Source organism: Portunus trituberculatus, chromosome 17 (genome assembly GCF_017591435.1).
Source record: "Portunus trituberculatus isolate SZX2019 chromosome 17, ASM1759143v1, whole genome shotgun sequence".
NCBI classification, from domain to species: domain Eukaryota; kingdom Metazoa; phylum Arthropoda; class Malacostraca; order Decapoda; family Portunidae; genus Portunus; species Portunus trituberculatus.
In genome coordinates, this window is record NC_059271.1 from 3498139 (window position 1) to 3512500 (window position 14362).

General features: G+C 38.0%; 1 protein-coding gene across 1 annotated transcript in view; it reads left to right on the forward strand.

The window, feature by feature from the left end:
• LOC123505172 (mitogen-activated protein kinase kinase kinase kinase 3-like) overlaps nt 1-14362 on the forward strand; it is a 190945-nt gene that overhangs the window by 19576 nt on the left and 157007 nt on the right. The gene's annotated exons all lie outside the window — the stretch shown is intronic.

The following is a 14362-nucleotide window of genomic DNA, read 5'->3' on the forward strand; positions in this document are numbered from 1 at the left end:
CTTTACAGTGTGATGCTCTTAATCCTTTAGGTAAGACATACTATTATACAATTAAAATTGCACCCATCTTTTAACATTCTTACCTTGTATACATGTCTAATAGCACTAGTTCAGGGGATGCTGTGAACTTTCCATTAAAGCTAGTTGTGATCTTGCTGGATGTTTCCCTTTGTGCCTCACAACTCAAAGGGGCAATCACAGCCTGCCTTCTAAAGACAACTCTCATACTTCTCATAAAACTACATGCACTTATCACACACACACCCTTCACTTAAAATTCAGAATTGAAAAATGACGACTCCAAATCCAGCCTTGGAGTCTCCTTCTGGTGAGGGGACCGGAAATGTCCTCAGGTTGGACTGCTCTCTCGTTGATGACCCAAAATGTCTTGACACCTCCCTCAGCTTTTTCTTCATTACCTTCTGCAACATTCCCGATCTTAGATCTAATTTTCAACCTGTAGAACACCACCTTCTCTCTACTAAACATCATCATCTTTTCCTCACTGAAACACAGCTGTCTGAGGCAACTGACAGTAGCCCCTTCTCTGTTCCCTTCTATTTTCTTTATTCTCATTTTCATTCCAAAGCTGGCTGTTGTGTCTATGTGTGCAACGACTTAACTTGTTCTCGCTCTTGAATCTTCTGAGTTTTCCACCATCTAGCTTCAATTCAGTAGTCACTCTCAAACTAAATTTATCTGTGCTGTCTATCTCTTGCCTAACTCCTCTGACTATAGTAAATTCTTTGACTATTTAACTTCCAAATTGGAGCACATTCTGTCTCTCTACCCTTTTGTGGAGATATCCATCCTTTGAGATTTCAATGTTCACCACCAGCTTTGGCTTTCATCTCCCTTCACTGAACATCATGAACTAGCCTTCAACTTTGTTATCCTCCATGACATAGAGCAACTGGTGCAACACCCTACTCGTATTCCTGACCTTCTTGGAGATACACACAACATTCTTGATGTTTTCCTCACCTCTAATCCTTCAGCTTATGTTGTTACCCTATCTTCTCCATTGGGCTCCTCTGATCACAATCTCTTGTCTTTGAGATATGCCCAACATTCTTGACCTCTTCCTTACATCTAATCCTTCTGTTTTCGCTTTTACCCTATCTTCTCTGTTGGGCTTCTCCAACCATAACCTCATATCTGTGTCTTGCCCTATTTCTCCAATCCCTCCTCAGGATCCTCCAAAGCAGAGGTGCCTTTGGTGTTTTACCTCTGCCAGTTGGGGACCTGAGGAGGTATTATGCTGATTTTCCGTGGAATGATTACTGTTTCCGTGTCAGAGACCCGTCTCTGTGTGCTGAACGCACAACAGAGGTGATAGTGTCTGGCATGGAGGCATACATTCCTCATTCTTTTCTCAACCTAAACCTTCTAAACTTGGTTTAACTCAGCCTGTACTCGTGTTATACATGATAGAGTGGTTGCCACAAAAGGCACTTGAGCTAATGAAATACCGCGGTATTTCATTAGTAATTCACTATCACTCAGTGCCACAGAGTCGAGGTTATCCTCATGGCATGAGCGTATATGAATACTAAGATATGATATCCATTATAGCAGGCAATAGAGGAGTGGAAACAAATATTGTGGTGAAAGCAACATGCAAGCTAAAAGGGTCACAAGAAGAAGAAGTCGCCGCGAGTCTCCACCTCGTCTGTGGCTGGTCTCATCTCTGCTTTATTTTTTGGTATTCCATGTAAGATTTCTCTCTGTGCATTACAAAACAATCCTTTCTTTGGGGCAAGGATTGTAAAAAGCTAATAGAAATGTTGTTTAGTGAATATAAATGCATATATAAGAGAGTAACACCACCTCGAAAGGTGGTTTTCCCAGCAATCTGAGAGCAACCTGATAGCAACCTCGTCACCGTCCCTCCAAGCGTTCATGGATGCCATTTCGCGGCAGGAGGTTGCTCTGACATTGTTAAAGTTTCTTGGATCCAGCTCCTGGCAACCAATGAGCACTTTCAGGCGGGCTACTAACCTCCACCCGCCAACAACAACGAATCTTTGTGGATGCTATTTTACGAAGGTTGGTATGTGAGCAGGAGGTTGCTATGGAGGTTGTCTGTACCAACATAGACAACAACCTGCTTCTTGGATCTGGCCCTGGAGCTCCCACCTATCGGTCAGCTGCGGAACTCTCTGGCGCACAGTTTGAAATTGCGTGTGGCGCTCAGTTTGAAAATGCTGTTGGGCCAAATCGCGTATGAGCAAACTGATTGTGCAAATTAAATTAATTATAATATTTTTTTGGTCGTGTTATAACAAAAATGCGTAAATCGAGTTACCTGTAGATAGATAGATAGATAGATAGATAGATATAGATGGATATTGAGGGTGTATATAGACAGAAGTTTTTCTGTAATGCATATCTCATTAAAAGTGATAGCTAATTGAGCTTTGACTATTTTCCTTAAGATATTCTCCTTATATCTTATGATAGTCTTGTATTCTTTTTAAGTGTCTGTATGACTTCGCCAAAGCTAGTTGTATTTGCTAGATCGCAATTTTGGGTCCTAGACCCTTCTTCAGTAGCGAGGTCTTTTCTTTGTGAGTGTTTAGGAGAGAATGGCTTGCGTGATGCGTGGGGCTAAATGTATACAGCTGTGCTGCTTTACCCACCGCGCGTCTTGGTCCCTGATTGGCTGACACGAGGTGTGACCTTGGCCTGTGTAGGGGCTTTCTCTTTGCATACTCGGTAGAGCTTTTAGGTCCTCTGCTTGTTGGTTTAATGCAGGTTTTTCTGCTTTGATGTAGAGTGCTTCTAAGATGGGGAGGTGTCTTGTGTCTGGAAAAGTTGTCAGGATCTCTGTGTTGAATTCCATAATTTCTCTTGTGATGTTGGTTATATGCTATTCTTGTAGACATTTTTTTGGCACTCTTGATGCTAGTGGAAGGTCAGACGTCGCGAGAGAGTCGTCATCATGCCAACGTAGGTGGAGGGAAGGACTTCACAGTTACCTTGTTTGCACATAAACCCATATATGACATGCGACCTTTGCAGGCTTTCTCTTTCCTTTGAGGGGTTGTTTTTCAGAAGATGGCTTGTTTTCTTTGTCTTATAGTACAGGCAACCCTCGTTTAACGAAGGTTCACACAACGAAATTTCGCTACAACGAAAGTTTCATTTTACTACCATCTGCTCATTTAACGAACACCAAACTTGCTTTAATGAAGTTTTATCCTGGTAATTTTTTCCAAGTTTGAAAGCCCTGCTGTATCACGTAAGCCGACAAGCTTTTGAATACACCAGGAGCTGCAAATACTAAGGACTGCCTCAGGAGAAATTCTGAGACATCTGTAGAATCAAGATCAAGATCAAGATCAAGCCTCTCGTGGACAACACGCACCACATAACGGCGTCAGCAGCAGCTCGTCTTCACTCGCTCAACTTACCACCATACCACCCTGCAATGTGGCCTAGCGTTCCTAAGAAGACCAGGAAGTCTCTTACTCTGGAAGTCAAGCTGGATATTATTCTCAGACACGAAAGAGGAAAGAAAACTATAGTATTGCTGGCCACCATCTTGACTCCATATACTGTCTCTACTATTTTCAAGTCAGCAGACTATTAAGAAGACTGGTGAGACTCTATCTGCCTTGCAAGCTAAAAGAACCACCTGAACTCGTGACTCTACATACAATAGATAAAATGGAAAGCCTTGTGGAAATGTGGTACATAAGTTTTGTATGTGGTACAATGATGCGTCCTTTGTTTACATTCCACAGGTTGCTGGTTAGTGTCTTTCCTGTTTCACTTTCCCTCCCTTCATAAATTTAATATCATCAACATTATAAAGTTACGTACATACATACATTAGTGTACATTATAATGACTTAAATAAAATTTAACTGCCTAAATGTTAAACTTCATAATTTTTACTTTCATTAAATCTTTCACTGTACTATGATGCACTCTCGCTTTGCTTACTCTCAGTGGAAGTTCAAGTCAGGGGTTATAATCGGTTCGCTTAACGAAGTTTCGCTTAACGAAGTGTTTTTTAGGAACATAACCCCTTCGTTAAGCGGGGGGTTGCCTGTATATTATTGGCTCTATTTTCTTGCTGGGGTCAGGAGGCTTGACATTTCTTCTTACTCTTTGTGTAATGACTCTCTCATCTTTGTAGACAGAAGAGAATGTTGCTTTATAAAAAAATGCTGATGTCTTCTTCCTTCTTTTCTCTCTGCTTCTTGTTATACCAGCTGCCTATGAACATCTTTGTCAGGTGGCTGACATCCTTCTCGCTGAAGCGGTTGTTTATTAGGACTTGGGTGAAGCATTCTATTTCTTGATGTACTAGCTTCCACATGCTGCAGTGAGTGAGCGCTCTTCTGATATAGACGCTGATGGTAGCATCCTTGTACTTCGCGGAGCACTCGCTTCGTCCATTTAAGCAGAATCTTGGGTTGGTGGGTTTGGTGTAGATGCTGGTAGTTAATTTCTCGTCTTCTTGCTGGACGAGGACATCCAGAAAAGGCATGGCTTCATTTTTGCAGAATATTCTTCCAGCTTATTTTTTGATTTACTAATGTCTAACACAGTTTGCTTGGGCATACTATACTCCTCACAAACACGCATAACAATAGATTCATTCTCTTATTTTCTTATTAATTCCATCTTTTAAATCACAACTAGGGCCACTCACTTATGCTAACACCCTTGGGAGACATAATTTAAGAGTTCTGAGGTACTGAAAATGCACAAACTTGCCCACTGATACCAGACAATACACAATGTTCACTCGTTTCAGGCAGTCTTGTTATAACCACCTGCTGCAGTGGTGCTGCCATTTGTTGGCCGTTTCTGGAAGTGTGTGAGGCCTGCATTGTCTAAATTAATTTCTTGGCTGTCTGAACTCAAATGATTAAATTATTAACTGAACACTGTCTGGATTAACCGAAATACGGATAAATGAGGGGCGAGTGTGTGTGTGTGTGTGTGTGTGTGTGCGTGTGCATTTACCTAGTTGTAGTTTTACAGGGCCTGGGCTTTGTGTTCGTGTGGCCCCGTTTCCATATCTACGCTTATCCAATTTTTCTTTAAAACTATGTACACTCTTTGCTGACACCACTTCCTCACTCAAACTGTTCCAAGTCTCAACACATCTTTGCGGGAAACAAAATTTTTTAACATCTCTCAGACATCTTCCCTTCCTCAGTTTTTCACTATGCAATCTTGTGCTTCTAATGTCATATTCTTCTCTCAGGATAAGTTTCTCATTATCCACTTGATCCATCCCGTTAATCAATTTATAAACTTGTATCAGATCCCCTCTCTCTCTTCTCTGTTCCAGTGTTGGTAGATCCATTGCTTTTAGTCTCTCCTCATATGTCATCCCTTTAAATTCTGGAACCATTCTTGTAGCCATTTTTTGTAGTTTTTCCAATTTCCTTATGTGTTTCTTTTTATGGGGGGTCCACACAACTCCTGCATATTCCAGTCTAGGTCTTATTTTAGTACTTATCAATTTCTTCATCATTTCTGTGTCCATATAGTGAAATGCTAATCCAATATTCCATAGCAAATTATATGTCTCTCTGGAAATTCTATCAATATGGCTTACCGGTTGATTGTTTTCTTCCATTGTCACTCCCAACTCCTTTTCCTTTTTTACTTTTTCTAGTTCTACTCCATTTCCCATATTAAAGATTCCCACTGGTCGTCTTTCACTTTTTTCTATTTCCATGACATGGCTTTTGTCCACATTGAATTCCATCTCCCATTTTTTACTCCATTTCCAGATCTTGTTTAAGTCTTCCTGTAGTATTTCACAATCCTCTTTTTGTTTAATGACTGTGCACAGTTTTGCATCCTCCGCAAACAGATTTATGTAGCTGTTCACTCCCTCTGGCATGTCGTTTATATATATGAGAAAAAGTATTGGTGCCAATACTGACCCCTGTGGCACTCTCCTGTCTACTGCTCTCCACTTGGACTTCATATCTTTAACTATTGTCCTTATTTCTCTCCCCCTTAAGTAATTCTTCATCCATCTCAATGTACTTCCTTTTAAGCCACCCTTCTCCTCTAACTTCCATAGTAATCTTTCATGTGGCACTTTATCAAATGCCTTTTTTAAATCTAAATAAATACAGTCAATCCATCCCTCTCTCTCTTGTACTTTATCAACTATTCTAGAGTAGAAACTCAATAAATTTGTTACACATAACCGACCTTTTCTAAAACCAAATTGGCTATTTGATAATAATTTGTTGTTTTCAAGACACTCAATCCATTGCTTCTTTATTACTCTTTCACACATCTTGCATATTACACTAGTTAGTGATACCAGTCTGTAATTTAAAGGTTCTTCCTTTCTTCCGCTCTTATATATGGGAACCACCTCAGCTCTTTTCCACTCCACTGGTACTGTTCCATTTTCTATTGAGCATTTTATGATGTTGTATATAGGACTTGCTAGTTCTTCCCTACATTCTTTCAGTATTCTGCCTGAGACTTCATCCGGTCCCATTGCCTTCTCCTCATCTAATTCTGTCATCAACTTTTTTATTTCAAGCTTGGTTACTTTAATCTCTTTCATATGGACAGTCTCTCTATTACCCTGTGGTCTTTCAAATTTGGATTCCTTAGTAAAGACCTCATGAAATTTACTATTTAACAGTTCTGCCATACTTTTTGGGTCTTCCACCACTCTGTTCTCTTCTTTTAACCTTTCTATTGTTTCTTTTTGTCTTATTTTTCCATTTATGAATCTGTAGAACAATTTTGGTTGTTCCTTACATTTTTCGACAATGTCCTTTTCATAGTTCCTTTCTTCTTCCTTTCTCACCTTAGCATATTCATTTCTTGCTGTTTTGAAGTTTTCCTTATTTTCTGGATTTCTGTTTCTTCTCCACCTTTTCCATGCTCCATCTCTTTTCTCCTTTGCCCTAGCACACCTTGCATTAAACCAATCTTTCTTTCCTTCTTCTTTAGGTCTATATTTTGGGACATATTCCCTGACTCCTGTTTTGTATATTTTCAAAAATAAGTTATATTTCTCTTGAACCATTTCTGAGTTTTCCATCTCCCAGTTTACGTTTTTAAAATAGCTCTTGAGGTTCTCAATATCAGCCTTTCTGTAATTTAATCGGTCTCCTTTGTATGATTCATCTCTATCTTCCTTTCCTTCTTCTATATCCATTTCTAATATTATATGGTCACTTTCCCAATGGGCACTTATATCTTATATCATCGTTAATTTGTATATCCCTTGTAAAAACTAGGTCCAATCTCGCCGGCTCATGGTTTCCTCTGAATCTTGAGTTTTCCTTTACTCTTTGGACCATCAAATTATCTATCATTAGGTTCAGGAATCTATCTCCCCAGGCTTCTTCCCCCATACCACTTTCATAATTTTCCCAGTCCACCTCCTTACAGTTGAAATCTCCTACTAATATCACTTTTCTCCTTATTGTGTCATTTATCATGTCTTTATATTCTTGATTAGTCCATGAATTTGTTTTTGGTGGCACATATGTTCCAATGATTGTTAACTCCTTTTTATTAATATGTATCTTAATATACAGTATTTCTGATTTTCCTTCCCCAAACTCCACTTGATTTACCACTATCTCCTTCCTTAACATCATCATGACTCCTCCTCCTCCTTTACCCACTCTGTCTCTCCTCCATATATTATACCTTTTATCTATGTCTATTTTTATTGCCTCATTTAACTTTGTTTCCACCAGGCATACAATATCTGGTTCTTCTTTCTTTATGTAATCTCTTAATTCTAATTTACTAGATAAAATCCATCTATGTTTGTATACATCATTTTAATCTCTTGTTCTTATCATTTTTAGTTAAACTTGCTCCATTTTTTCTCTTCTTCTCTTTTATATACCATTTCCTTATCCTGTCTCCTATAATTCTCCAAAAATGCTTCTTCTCCTTCTCTGACCTTTCATTATTTTTTTCTCTTGCTTCTGCCACTAGTTCGTTGTGTCTCTTCCTTTCCTCCTCGTTTCTATTTTTCTTTATATATATATCTTTGCAACCTTCTGTTTCTCTGAGTTTTGTTTTTCTATATAGTATTTCTTCTGCTGCTGCTTGTGATTTTAGTAATATCTTAATTGGTCTCACTGTTCCTTCTTGATATGGTCCCATTCTATGGATTTCTTGTACTTCCTCTTCTAAGTTCTGTCTATCCTCGTCATTTAGATGTTTTAGTAGGTCTTTACTGTGTGTGTGTGTGTGTGTGTGTGTGTGTGTGTGTGTGTTTGTGTTGTGTTTGTGTTTTGCCTATTTGTGTATTACAGAGCTAAGCTCTCTGTGTCCTGTCTCCTTGTCCACTCCTGTCATATCTCTCTTTCATCTGATTGACACACACCGCGTCAACGACATCACTGCTCAGTTTATTCCACTTATCAATACTACGATGCGGGAAACTGTACTTTCTCACGTCATTTAGACAGATGTCCTTTATTAGTTTTTTTCCATGTCCTCGGAGGTAATTACTTGTGGTCACCTTTATCAATTCTCTGTCCAGTATGTCAATCTTGTTCACCAATTTATACATAGTTATCATGTCTCCTCTTGTTCTTCTCTCTTCTAGTGTGGTCAGCCCCAGCTTCCTCAATCTTTCCTCATAGTCTAACTCCCTGAGTCCTGGTACCATCCTTGTTGCTAGCCTCTGTACCCTTTCCACCTTCTTCACATTTTTCTTCATATGCGGTGACCAGATGCAAGCTGCATATTCTAACTGGGGTCTTATTAAGGTGCATAATATCTTCTTCATCATTCCTTCATCTAGGTAGTTGAATGCAAGGCCAATATTTTGGAGCATGTTATATGTTTTCCAAAATATCTTGTTAATGTGTTTCTCCGGTGACAGAGTGTTTTGCACGATTACTCCTAAGTCTTTCTCCTCATTGGTCTCTTCAATCTTCTCACCACCCAGCCTGTAGTCCCTGTTTGGTCTGTATCTACTTCTTCCCATTTTCATAACATGGCTCTTGTTTATATTCAATTTCATCTGCCACTCTTTATTCCACTCATATATTTTGTCACGATCTTCCTGTAGCTTGTTATAATCTTTCACATTCTTTACTCTCCGCATAATTTTGGTATCTTCCGCAAACATATTCATGTAACTGTCAATTCCTACTGGCATCATTAACATAAATAAAAAACATGATGTGACCAAGCACTGACCCTTGTGGAACTCCACTGGTTACCTTCTTCCACTCGGACTTCCTTCCCTTCACCACTTTGCATTTCTCTTCCCACTAAGTAATTTTTCATCCATTTTGATAGTTTATCACTTACTCCTCCAATTTTCTTTAGTTTCCACATAGTCTATTGTGTGGCACTTTATCAAAGGCCTTTCTCAAGTCCAGGTAGATAGCATCCACCCATCCCTCTCTATGTTGTAGTATGTCAGTTACTCTTGAATAAAAACATAATAAATTGGATACGCATGATCTTCCTTTTCTGAAACCAAACTGCCTTTCACTCAGAATGTTTTCACTTTCTAGATACTCACTCCACTTAGCTTTAATTACTTCTTCTTATACCTTGCACAATATACTAGTCAACGATACTGGTCTGTAATTTAACGGTTCCATTCTACTACCATTTTTATATATAGGCACAATGTCAGCTCTTTTCCACTCTTTTGGGGCTATTCCTGTTCGTATGGAGGTTTCCACAATATCAAATACAGGGTTCAACAATTGATCCTTACATTCTTTTAGCAACCTTCCAGATATGCCATCAGGCCCCATTGATTTATTAATATCCAAATTGCTTATAATTTTCCTTACATCTTCTTTAGTAACCATGATGTCCTGCATTTGCTTTATTTCTGTAGGCCTTTCTCCTATAAAGTACTCCTCCTTTGTAAACACTTTGCAAAAGTTGTTGTTCAAAATTTCAGCTATATCTCTAGCATCCTCATATACTTCTTCCCCATTTTTTACCTTTTCTATTGCCTCCCTTTTATTTAGTTTTCCATTTATGAATTTGCATAACATTTTAGGGTCACTATCACAGTTTTCCACCACTCTCTGTTCATATTCCTTTTGTGCTGTTCTCCTTACTTAAACATATCTATTCCTTGCTGTTTTGTAAACTTCTCTTGATAATACATCACTGTTTTTCTTAAGTTTCTTCCATGCCTTTTCTTTGTTCTTTTTTGCTTCTTCACAATTTCTATTAAACCACTATTTATTATTTAAAGTCCTCTTTCTGTGATATGGCACAAACCTCTTCACAGCAGGGTTATATAAATCCATAAATTTATCGTATTTCAATTGCATATCTCCTTCCTGGTATACCACAGTCCAGTCAATTTCATTAAAGAACTCCCTCATATGGTTATAATTTGCTCTAGTATAATTTAATATTTCCTCCCTGTGTTCCACAATCGTATCTGTGCTTATTTCCGTATCCAGCTTAAAGTTTAGGACATCATGGTCGCTTTTCCCCAAGGGACATTCATGCTCAATTTCTTCTTTTAGGGAGATGCCCCTGGTAAATACCAAATCCAACCTTGCTGCAACATCTTGTCCCCTGCACCTTGTTGGTGATTTCACCCACTGTGTCATCAAGTTATTTGTTGCTACATTTAACAATTCCTCTGCCCACTCTCCACCGTTTACCACTTCGTAGTCTTCCCACACTATTTCCTTGTGTGTGTATGTGTGTGTGTGTGTATTTACCTAGTTGTATTTACCTAGTTGTAGTTTTACAGGGCCTGGGCTTTATGCTCATGTGGCCCCATCTCCATATCTACACTTATCCAATCTTACTTTAAAAATATGCACACTCGTTGCAGATACTACTTCTTCATTTAAACTGTTCCACGTCTCAATATATCTTTGCTGGAAACTATATTTTTTAACATCTCTCAGACATCTTCCTTTTCTCAGCTTTTTACTATGCGATCTTGTGCTTCGAATGTCATATTCTTCTCTCAGGATCAGTTTCTCATTATCCACTTGGTCCATTCTGTTGATCAATTTATAAACTTGTATCAGATCTCCTCTCTCTCTTCTTTGTTCCAGGGTTGGCAGATCCATAGCTTTTAGTCTCTCCTCATATGTCATCCCTTCAAATTCTGGAACCATTCTTGTAGCCATTTTTTCTAGTCTCTCCAACTTTCTTATGTGTTTCTTTTTATGAGGGGTCCACACTACTCCTGCATATTCCAATCTGGGTCTTATTATAGTACTTATCAATTTCTTCATCATTTCTTTGTCCATATAGTGAAATGCTACTCCAATGTTCCTTAGCAAATTATATGTTTCTCTAAAAATTCTATCAATATGGCTTACTGGTTGATTGTTTTCTTCTATTGTCACTCCTAAGTCCTTTTCTTTTTTTACTTTCTCTAGTTCTACTCCATCTCCCGTCTTATAGATTCCCACTGGTCGTCTTTCACTCTTTCCCATTTCCATGACATGGCTTTTGTTCACATTGAATTTCATTTCCCACTTTTTACACCACTGCCAGATCTTATTTAGGTCTTCTTGCAGTATTTCACAATCCTCCTTTTGCTTTATAACTCTGCACAATTTTGTATTATCTGCAAACAGATTTATGTAGCTGTTCACTCCTTCTGGCATGTCGTTAATATAAATGAGGAAAAGTATTGGTGCCAATACTGACCCCTGTGGCACTCTGCTTTCTACTGCTCTTCACTTGGACTTCATATCTTTAACTACTGTCCTTATTTCTTTCCCTCTCAAATAATTTTCTATCCATCTCAATGTGCTTCCTTTTAAGCCACCCTTCTCCTGTAACTTCCATATTAATCTTGCATGTGGCACTTTGTCAAACGCCTTTTTTAAATCCAAATAAATATAGTCAACCCATCCCTCTCTCTCTTGTACTCTATCAACTATTCTAGAATAGAAACTCAATAAATTAGTTACACACGACCGTCTTTTTCTAAAACCAAATTGGCTATTTGATATTAATTTGTTGTCTTCAAGGAACTCGATCCATTATTTCTTTATTACTCTTTCACACATCTTGCATATTACACTAGTTAATGATACCGGTCTGTAATTTAAAGGTTCTTCCTTCCTTCCGCTCTTATATATGGGAACCACCTCCGTTCTTTTCCATTCTACTGGTACTGTTCCATTTTCTATTGAGCATTTTATGATGTATATAGGACTTGCTAGTTCTTCCCTACATTCTTTCAGTATTCTGCCTGAGACTTCATCTGGTCCCATTGCCTTCACTTCATCCAGTTCCTTCATTAACTCTTTTATTTCAAGCTTGGTTACTTTAATTTCTTTCATATAGACTCTCTCTCTATTACCCTGTGACCTTTCAAATTTGGATTCCTTAGTAAAGACCTCCTGGAATTTATTATTTAATTGTTCTGCCATACTTTTTGGGTTTTCCACCATTCTGTTCTCTCCTTTTAACCTTTCTATTGTTTCTTTTTGCCTAATTTTTCCATTTATGAATCTGTAGAACAATTTTGGTTGCTCCTTACATTTTTCAACAATGTCTTTTTCAAAGTTCTTTTCTTCTTCCTCACCTTAACATATTCATTTCTCGCTGCCTTGAAGTTTTCCTTATTTACTGGATTTCTATTTCTCCACCTTTTCCATGCTCCATCTCTTTTCTCCTTTGCCCTAGCACATCTTGCATTAAACCAATCTTTCTTTCTTTCTTCTTTAGGTCTATATTTCGGAACATATTCCCTGACTCTCTGAGTTTTCCATCTCCCGGTTTATGTTTTTGAAATAGTTCTTGAAATTCTCAATATCAGCTTTTCTGTAATTTAATCGGTCTTTGTATGAATCGTCTCTATCTTCCTTTCCCTCTTCTATATCCATTTCTAATATTACATGGTCACTCTTTCCCAATGGGCACTTATATGTTATATCATCATTTATTTGTATACCCCTTGTAAAAATTAGGTCCAATCTCGCCGGCTCGTCGTTTCCTCTGAATCTTGTGCATTCCTTTACTCTCTGGTCCATCATATTGTCTATCATTAGGTTCAGGAATCTTTCTCCCCAGGCTTCTTCCCCCATACCACTTTCATAATTTTCCCAGTCCACTTCTTTACAGTTGAAATCTACTAATATCACTTTTCTTCTTTCTTTAACGATTCTCGTTAGACTCCTTATTGTGTCATCTATCATGTCTTGATATTCTTGATTTGTCCATGAATTTGTTTTTGGTGGCACATATGTTACAATGATTGTTAACTCTTTTTTATTAATATGCATCTTAACATACAGTACTTCTGCTTTTCTTTCCCCACATTCCACTTGGTTTATCACTATCTCCTTCCTTAACATCATCATGACTCCTACTCCTTTACCATCTTTGTCTCTTCTCCATAAATTATACCTATTATCCAAGTGTATTTTGATTGCCTCATTTAGTTTTGTTTCAGCCAGGCATACAATATCTGGATTTTCTTTCTTTATGTAATCTCTTAATTCTAATTTACTTGTTAAAACCCCATCTATGTTCATATACATCATTTTTAGTCTTTTGCCTTTATCATTTTTAGTTAAACTTGTTACACTTTTTTCTCTTCCATCTCGTGTGTGTGTGTGTGTATTTACCTAGTTGTATTTACCTAGTTGTAATTTTTCAGGGCCTGGGCTTTATGCTCGTGTGGCCCTGTCTCCATATCTACACTTATCCAATCTTACTTTAAAAGTATGCACACTCGTTGCAGACACTACTACTTCATTCAGACTGTTCCACGTCTCAATACATCTTTGCAGGAAACTATATTTTTTAACATCTCTCAGACATCTTCCCTTTCTCAGCTTTTTACTATGCGATCTTGTGCTTCGAATGTCATATTCTTCTCTCAGGATCAGTTTCTTATTATCCACTTGGTCCATTCCGTTGATCAATTTATAAACTTGTATGAGATCCCCTCTCTTCTTTCTTTGTTCCAGGTTGGTAGATCCATATCCTTTAGTCTTTCCTCATATGTCATGCCTTCAAATTCTGGAACCATTCTTGTAGCCATTTTTTGTAGTCTCTCCAACTTCCTTATGTGTTTCTTTTTATGATGGGTCCACACTACTCCTGCATATTCCAATCTGGGTCTTATTATAGTACTTATCAATTTCTTCATCATTTCTTTGTCCATGTAGTGAAATGCTACTCCAATATTCCTTAGCAAATTATATGTCTCTCTAAAATTTCTATCAATATGGCTTACTGGTTGATTGTTTTCTTCCATTGTCACTCTGAAGTCTTTTTCCTTTTTAACTTTCTCTAGTTCTACTCCATCTCCCATCTTATAGATTCCCCACGGGTCGTCTTTCACTCTTTCCCATTTCCATGACATGGCTTTTGTCCACATTGAATTCCATTTCTCACTTTTTACTCCATTCCCAGA